Source organism: Nylanderia fulva, unplaced genomic scaffold, assembly GCF_048542155.1.
Source record: "Nylanderia fulva isolate GAGA-0341 unplaced genomic scaffold, ASM4854215v1 Scaffold4, whole genome shotgun sequence".
Lineage (NCBI taxonomy): Eukaryota > Metazoa > Arthropoda > Insecta > Hymenoptera > Formicidae > Nylanderia > Nylanderia fulva.
This window is the reverse complement of record NW_028190476.1, coordinates 607,333-616,210: the sequence shown is the minus strand read 5'-3', so window position 1 is coordinate 616,210 and position 8,878 is coordinate 607,333. Positions and strand designations below refer to the sequence as shown.

The 8,878-nt window shown below is 30.9% G+C and overlaps 2 protein-coding genes across 5 annotated transcripts in view; one reads left to right on the top strand and one right to left on the bottom strand.

The window, feature by feature from the left end:
* The window catches only part of LOC114944687 (luciferin 4-monooxygenase), a 103,047-nt gene that overhangs the window by 5,164 nt on the left and 89,005 nt on the right, over window positions 1-8,878 (bottom strand). Inside the window, exon 1 of one of the 4 annotated variants that reach the window (XM_029320704.2) lies at window positions 7,390-7,541. The exons of 2 other annotated variants lie outside the window; for them this stretch is intronic. The gene's annotated coding sequence lies outside the window, so the exon portion shown is untranslated. Of the gene's footprint in view, window positions 1-7,222; window positions 7,281-7,389; window positions 7,542-8,878 lie in introns of those variants that run through there. One more of the 4 variants, XM_029320707.2, reaches the window with a different exon arrangement.
* The window catches only part of DIP-lambda (Dpr-interacting protein lambda), a 205,733-nt gene continuing 196,857 nt past the window's right edge, over window positions 3-8,878 (top strand). Inside the window, exon 1 of the mRNA XM_029320710.2 lies at window positions 3-22. The gene's annotated coding sequence lies outside the window, so the exon portion shown is untranslated. The remainder of the gene's footprint in view (window positions 23-8,878) is intronic.

Here is an 8,878-nt window from a genome sequence, read left to right as displayed (position 1 = left end):
ACAATCGAGAGATCGTCATTGAGTGAGTTTCAAAATGATATCTATAATGATTGTAAGTAGCTGCGTTAACGCGCAAAATTCTATGACTACGACTTCGCTTTGGAACGAAGCGCGCATTAATATAGGATGTAATATTGCCGATGTTACGGCAAGAGTTCAAGAATGAACTTATACGTTGCAATATATAATATGCAATGTATAAATGCAATATAAATAAAATTGAGAAAAGATAAAATATCAAAAAGAGAATATGCGCATATGCTTTTGAAATGCGCAAAAGAATAAATATATTAATTATATAAATTGTTTATATTTTAATTATACTTGTGTGTTTTCAAACATAAATATTTTTTAATTTATATTTTCTGTATAATTTTATATAACTTATATTCTGTAGTAATCTTTAAAAGCTATTTAAATTATTTTTAATTATTAACATTTTAAATTATTTATCTCTCTTAAACTTTTTATAAAATGCTATTGTAATATACATTCATACATTTTTTTTTAAAATTAACCTATCAATTAATTCTTTTTTAATAATACGCTTTTTCAAATTACATTACATATATGCAAGCATATTCCTTCATTAAATAAAGTAATATGTGATTTCTATATTTAAATTTTTACTGGAAATACGAATACTTTGAATATTATAGATAGCTTCAAAATATTATGTAATTGCGAATATATTAGAAATATTTTTACAAAGTTTTAATTGCATGTGAAATAATATACATACATATGGATAAAAAGATTTATAGAAATATATATATATATATAATTAAAATAATGTAATTTTGGGAAATTAAAATGAGTTTGATATTCATGATATGTATAAAACTTGATTGTTAATACACATAAATTACGGTAAGTTATGAAAAAGTTATATATGATCATATTATCATTTGAATGTATAGTACAGTTCTTGGCATTCATTGTCAATTGGATATCTTTAGATATACAAGAGATGTTTGAAATAGGAGGAATTGCATTCTCCTGAGGTTTAGATATAGGCAAGGGAATTAGATATATGCCAAATGCAAAGTTACATATTATGACCATAATCGTGGAAAAAAGTGTAGAAATTTCAGTAAAATATCATCGTTTAAATTCTTTCGTTTGGCTATAACATCTCGAACTATTATTTTTAGATTGGATTATTTTTTACCCAATATATAAACCTCATATTAATATATATAACATTTTATATGTAATATGTATAAATGTGTAGTTGGTATTAAATGCTACTTTTTTATATCAATCACAATATAAATGTGATAAATAAAAATAATTTTTTTATAAGCATTTGTAAATTGAGACGTTGCGATATGCAATTCAAGAAAGAGTGGACTAACAATAAGTTTTCATAAAAAATTGATTGCTTTATATTTAAAAATTAAAATTTTAAAATAAAATAAATTTTAATTAAGAAAAATTCAAAATTAATAAAATAAATTTACAACTTTTATTTATTAATTTAAAATTAATAGGCAACAAAATATGCGAAGATTAATTTTGTTAAATCATTCAGAACAAGTTTATAATTTGTTGTGAGAATAAGTTTATAATTAATATGATTTACTTTAAATATAATACCACTCTAAATCGATCTTGTACTTTATATAAGTGATACAAATTATAAACTTAGTTTATCGTTATTATAAATGTATATATTATATAATATCCAAAAGTTAATTATCTCATTTCTGTTGCATATCAATTTTGAATTAGCGGATAAAAGTTATAAATTTCTTTTATAGTATTAATTTTTTCTTAATTATAATTAATCTCAAATTAAAATTTTTTAAAAATTACAATACACACACATATATATATATATATATATATATATACTTGTTGAGAATAAACAAATAAAAAAAAGAGCAGTGAGCGCAACCGGCATGGTTAGACCGCAAGCGAACCGACTTCCGACGTTCTCCGCGACCTATGCACCGCATCCGCGGGAATGCATGCGACGGTGTGCATCCGGTATCCAACTGCTCGTCTTCAGGTATTCGCGTGAGGGGACCACCGAGGGGACAGGGGCGACAACGGGCGGAAGCGCGTTCTCGGGAATCACTGAAGTGCTGGGGAATCGCTCTTCGGGGTTAGTCTCGTCGTCGACGACGCGGATGAGGTTCTGGGGGAGGGTTAGGGAAGCTTGGGACGCTACAAGGGGGAGGGTTGGTCGAGGGCGCGTGCCACTCTGATTGTAGCGGCCATACTAGGACATTGGAGCCACATACCGATGATTCTTGGCCTCATGCGACATGCCTAGACACCCCGGGAATACTTATGATCTCGAAGTCTCGAAGTTAAACGCAGGAAAATCTTTTCCTTCAAAATCTCTGCTCAGATTGTTTTCCTTTTGCTTGCTAAATTTTTTGGAGTATAACGCGCGCAAAAGAACATTTTCGCTAGACTAATTTTATTCAGCTTATTGATTTATTTATTTTTTTAATTCTTCCTATATCGCGCTGAAATTCATTTCTCGACAAAATTAGCGAAGCTCTTCCGGTCTCTGTAAATTAATTATACATGTCAAAAGATTGTGCTTCGGTTTCAATCTTTTTGAATCCGATATTTGCGACAAAACATAAATTGCTTTTGGCTTTAAGAACGTTTTGTTGGTAAATAAAAGAATAGAAGCTAATATTTTTTAAATGTAATTATAGAATGAATTATCAATATATTCACAATGTTGTATATAATGTGTATATCGAGAAACTCTAGCATTAAACTTTAAACTTGAAAATAAAATTTAATTTTATTACATGTATATATTTTTAATCATATACATATATATATATATATATATATATATATATCATACATAATCTATTGTAGACTTTTATTCAAAATTGAGCGTTACGTCGTCAAATACAGACATTGAAGAAATTTGACATAAATAGTGAAAGAGTCGGAAAGAAATTCCGACGAATTTCTATGAGAAATGAATAATATTCATCGATCCAAATCCTTCTCGAAGATAACACGCTGATAATATATAAGAATAATCATCTGTCGATCCTCTTGTTACGCAAACGGGCAAAGACTGTCTACCGCCGATATCATTTCGGGATTCCTCATTAGGAATTCCACACACTCGACTGGCAGCAGTAGCGGCGCGCCTTCGCTCTTGGAGCGATTTCGCAGGCTGCTTGCCACGTTGAACGTAAGGCCGCGACTTAACGGAATTAACGACAAGCTACGCGCTCGGAGGACGCTTTGAGGGCGGCCGCGAATCGCGGGGAAGGGCCCGGGGGGTGGATTTTGATAACATGTGACTTTATCTGGAATTTCCCGGCGCGCAGGTAGTCTGTTTACTTAAGATAATGGCGAGGCGGAGTGCTTGGGCGTGGATGGAAGCCTGGCGGAGCGAAGGCAAAGGGATATTTCACCAGGCAATGTTGAGTCTCCGCGAGCGAGCGGGTATATAAGACCGGGAGTAAGAGTAGAGAGAGGAAACCCCGGTAGGATGAAAGGGGATGAAGTTGAAGGTTGGGCCAGGGAGATGGAAGGGAACGGCACACGCTCGAGGTGGCGAAGAGGTGTAAGGGTAAGAGCGAAGAGAATAGGAGGGGCGAAAGGAAGGGGTGGGCGAGATTCTCTCTCGGTAAGGCTACAAGAACTTCATTTTCCGAGCCATTACGCCCCGTACCACTGCGACCGTCCTGGAAACCCCCTTTACCCCCTTAAATTAATTTATATCGAAATTTTAAATGACACTCATCGGCCCGAGCAATAAATAACGTTGCCGCGACCGCCTGCGGGGTTGCGAGCCCCCTTTCTTCTCTTCCACCACGATTTTCTGTGTTCTCTTCGTCGCTTTTTCAACGAACCGCCGTCACGCCCGTAGATCCTTCTGTCTACGAAGTGCGACAGAGAAATAGCGTGAAGATGTATCGTAAAAAATTCTACTCGTGATGTGTTTCTAACCGGTATCAACTATTTGCAAATATCATTTATATCGAACTCAACGTAAATTAGACTTAACGCTATTTTTATTCCTTTACATTTTTCTTTATAATTACTTTAAAAGATATTACTTTATTTCTAATATACGCATAATCAAAATCAAGTATATAGTTTATGATCCCATACAGCACCGATAGATTGCAAAAACATTACAACAATTTTTCACCGCAATATTGCAATATTGCAAATTCACTGCAAAATGTTGCTACATCATTGCTGTTGAATTGCAGCAATGTTAAAATGTCCGCTTTTTGGAAGATTGCAACAAAATATTACAATAATATTGCAATGTTATAAATTTGCAATAATGCATTGTTATTGCAACCATAATCTAATGTTGCATATACAGGTATATACATGTAAATAAATCATTAATGAAAATACGTTGTAGTTAATTTATATATATTACAATATATAAATTATAGAATTTGGATTACATGCAATATTTCCGAAATATTAATGTCATGTTGCTACAAGTGTGCTGGAATTTTGTGCACCTATATTTCTGCAATGTCTTTATAATGTTGCATTGCAACTTGCAACATTGCAACGTTGCTGCAATATAATTGCAATAATCTGTGCTGTATGGGATATGTTCAATTCTGTAATGCATTAAAAATATTATTCAATATCGTTTATTGATTAGCTAAGCGTTTGACAATTTCATACTTTTTAAATATGCTTCTTAATTAAAATTAAAGAAAGTTATATAACTACGATTAGTTCTATTTGCCGCAAATTAAAAACAACGAGTACTGCTGTTTATGTGCGTTTGACCTATGAAACGCGAAGTGCGTTCTGCGTCGAAATTGCTGGGTCGCGAAATATTATTGGGACCGCGAGTAAGTAAAGTACAGGCAAAGTGTTCGCTCGGGTGTGCGATAACTTGGCGGTACTTCACGCTGACACTGCGATGTATTATAATGGACCTCTCTTATATAATAATCGCCGTGACGTTTTGCAGAATTGGTTCTTTTGCAAAATCGGTCTGCATGCGCTGTTATGCGCGTTCTATAGCAGCTTAGTTTCCGGCTCGCTTGGTTTTGCCAATGCGAAATTTCATCGTTACGAAAACCACAACTGGGATCATTATTTCTAATAATACATGACGATTTTCCGCTTTAAAAAGCTGTTTAAATCGTGAGTTGTCTTGAAACAGATCGAAAAAGGCATGAGCTTTTATTTTTTGTTTCTCTCTCTCTCTCTCTCTCTCTCTCTCTCTCTTTCACGGGGAACATAATTATTAAAAAATAATTATTACAGAAAAAAAGAAAAATATTTAGAAGAAGATAAGAGCGACAGAAGAGTTTGTGATATCGTGAATTAATTTCCTTAGCAAATGAGTTTTTTACTAATTTTATGATAATATATTATAGTAGAATATATTAATACTAAAACAAATTTTTAATTATCTAAACATTAAATAATAATCAACTGAGGTGATAAAATTAAATAATAATATTTAAATATAACTTTTAATACTTTGCAAAACTGTGTGTGTGTATATACATATACGTATATAATATATAGATTTTGCAGTATCATTTACATTCATGAGTTACGGCACTAAATTTTATATAATATCGTTAAATTTTCGTTACCAAGTAATTTTTTTGGTCCAAATATTAATAATAATTTTACGGTGAAAAATATTATCTCATCCACGATGCAATGTCATCGATTTGCATTGTCACGTTTCAACTCGATCGATTTCTCGCATAGATTCGCAAATATTTGAAGAGGTCCACGCGATTTTCTATTGCCGGCGTTAACAATCCGCTTTACTTTGGCACGATTGCGTTTACCTGTCCGATGTTTGCGCATAATTATCTTTCACCAACGGCGAAGAGCGATGAGATCGCTTTGGATGCTCGGATGATTGAGAAAGCGCTAATGATGCAAAATATTGACGGCGCTGGATGTCTAAGATGTATAGAATAATTGCATAATTTTGTTATATAAACGTTATAGTTGTAAATACATAAAAAAAAACAATCTAAATAATTAATTGGAAATTTGAACTAATTTCTAGAATCGTAATATACATGTATATATATGTTTATATTTAAATTAGTTTTTGATGACACTTGATTGAGATGTAAATCTACATATATGTATAAAACTAGAATTAACTAATTAGCTTTACTTAGACAATCGTATGTATATTTTTTCTTATATAATAATTATGATGTGTTTGAAATTAAATTATGTAGTATATTTTGTATAACTTGGACATCAAGCGCTTTACAGTAACGAGCAACTGCATAATTTATAAATACTGAATTAAATAAAGCTACAAATTTTTCACAATCAACATTTAATTGGTATTAAAATAAAGCCTAAGTTTATATATTCATATTTTTTAAATACAATACTTGTCATTATTTTTAAAAAATATTGTATTTTTGCTTGTTAATATTGAAGAGTTTCATTCTAAAGTAAGAATGTATTTTAACTTCTCTAAAAGAGATGAAAGAGAGAGAGAGACTTATGTAACATGCTTATTGTTATTATCTTACTGCAGAGTTTCGCGACCTTTTAAAAAATTATGAATAATTCGATAAACTTTTAAATATTTTTATTTCTTGCCAGACAAGTCGTGAATGATAGTTACATTCATAAAATTGGTTATACAATATATAATGCCTTTTTATATCGCGTCTATACTTCTATCTTGTCAGTACTTAATCAAAGAACTCGAGATAAGATATTCGTTTATGACTGCATACGAAGAGTGTTGTTCATGCAGGAAATGATTACACTTATGCAAAGTGCATTCTGGTGAAATGGAAGATTCTTGTCAAATGAAATTTCGCATAATCGCATTATGCAAGAGCCTGTCATTCTTGCTCCGAGGCATACCTATGTCGACAATGCGACGTTTTCAAAGTCGATAATTACGTCGTGCTTTCATTCCGATAAAACATATTCGTCGCTTCGAATAATCAGTTGGAGATAATCAGAAAAATTTCAATGCAGTAGTTTAATAAAATACGCGACTAATGGATACATATTTCCGTCTGCTTCATGAAATATATTTAAACTCCATTGGGATATTAATGTTCATACGCGAGTATTCTTGAAATACTTATATTTTTATTTTCTGCTCAGATATGGAAAATTAAAGTCTTAGACACATTGCATTCTTTTCTTATTTTGCGTGCTCTTTATCATTCTCATCATTCTTATAAAATTAAACTCTCTATAAAAATAAAGCAGCAATTGTAAAAAATTCTTTTACCAGTCAATTTCTTATTAGTCCCAGGGATTATATTAACACTCTTTCACTTTTACTTTTATCACAAACAAAACAAATTAATATTATTGAAATTTTATTGCGTAGTTTAATTTATAAATTGATATAAAATGATAAATATTTAATTGATATTAATATAAGCTAACACTCACAGATAGGAATGAGATAGCACTTTAACTGTTCGATTCGACCGGTTGTATCAGACTAGCGCAGCGCCTCTTGTGTTACATGAGTACATCGAAGTTAAGTGTGTATATCGAAAAAGCGAGTGTTGTCTGTTCATGAGACTATCTCATGAGACTGCTTGTTGAGGTCAATTGTGCGCACTTTATACCGCTTATCCGGCCGTGAGAGATCATTCAGTAAGCAAATTAAAATTTATCGTATTATATTCTTTTTTCTTTTTATATTCGCGCGCGGATACTGATGTATTCTCTGTATAATTGGAGAATCACATGTACTTTTCTTTGGAACATCGGACTTTATATGAATATTATGTAAATATTATGTTAATGTTTATGAGTCCGACATTAATAAGAAGAAATAATGAATAATGAAAAAAAGATTTTGCATTCTGGTGTCTTGAGAGAACCTTATGAGTACTATTTTATTTCGCGAATGCGGCATCTAATTGCGGAAAGCATTGTTACTCTAAATTCAAAATATTAAAGACGTTATATACACCGACGGTGTAACGCGGGCGCATATTTATACTAATTAAAAAATTTGCGTAAGATAATAAATGGAAGAATTTATTCCAAAAAGAGGCGTAATATAGTCTGCTACTCCTACCTTCTGCAACTCTGGCTACTAGTGCTGGCTTTTAATGTTTTTCTTTTCATTAATTTATTGCTTGTGTAAAATCTCGAAAACGATTTACGTAGTTAAAACTGCATTTCTATTCTCTCTACTACTTTTTATTATTTTTCTATATTTTATATGCAACATATTTTTAGTTAAAAGATGATTATATATAGAATGCTTACTACTCTCTGATCAAAAAGAAGATAGAAGATAGAAATGAAAAAAATAGTTTAATAAATTAAACAAATAATATTATTCATATAAAAATAAAGATAACGAAACAATAAATTATGATTAACTTAATTTCTATACAAATTAAATTTGTCAAATATAATCTGACGATAATATAATACTTTATTAACTTTCTTTATAATATTATATTATACATATGTTATAATATATATACATATATGATCTAATTATATTGATCGGGAAACTTTCAGATATATGACATGAAAATAATATAAAAAGAATTTATTAAATTATTAAATTAAATCTATATATTATTGTAGATGTTATGTAGATATTGTGCTGTCTATAAATCTATAAATTATTTATTTGCAATACACGCAACTATAAAAAAATTGAATAAGAAATAAACCTAAAGATTCTGTTTTCTTTTTTTAAAAGTCATGGAACGTCATGGAATAAACGTATCATAAATAATCATCGATAACATCATAAATAATCATCGATAACATTAAATTATAAATTCTCAACGCTATTCATTTGCAATTGTATATAGCCGACGTTGCTGGTGTTTTAACTTAAAAAAGTCACCTTGATTGATTTTATTGCCTGAAACCTCAATCCCCTTAGCATCCCGTTAACAACTGA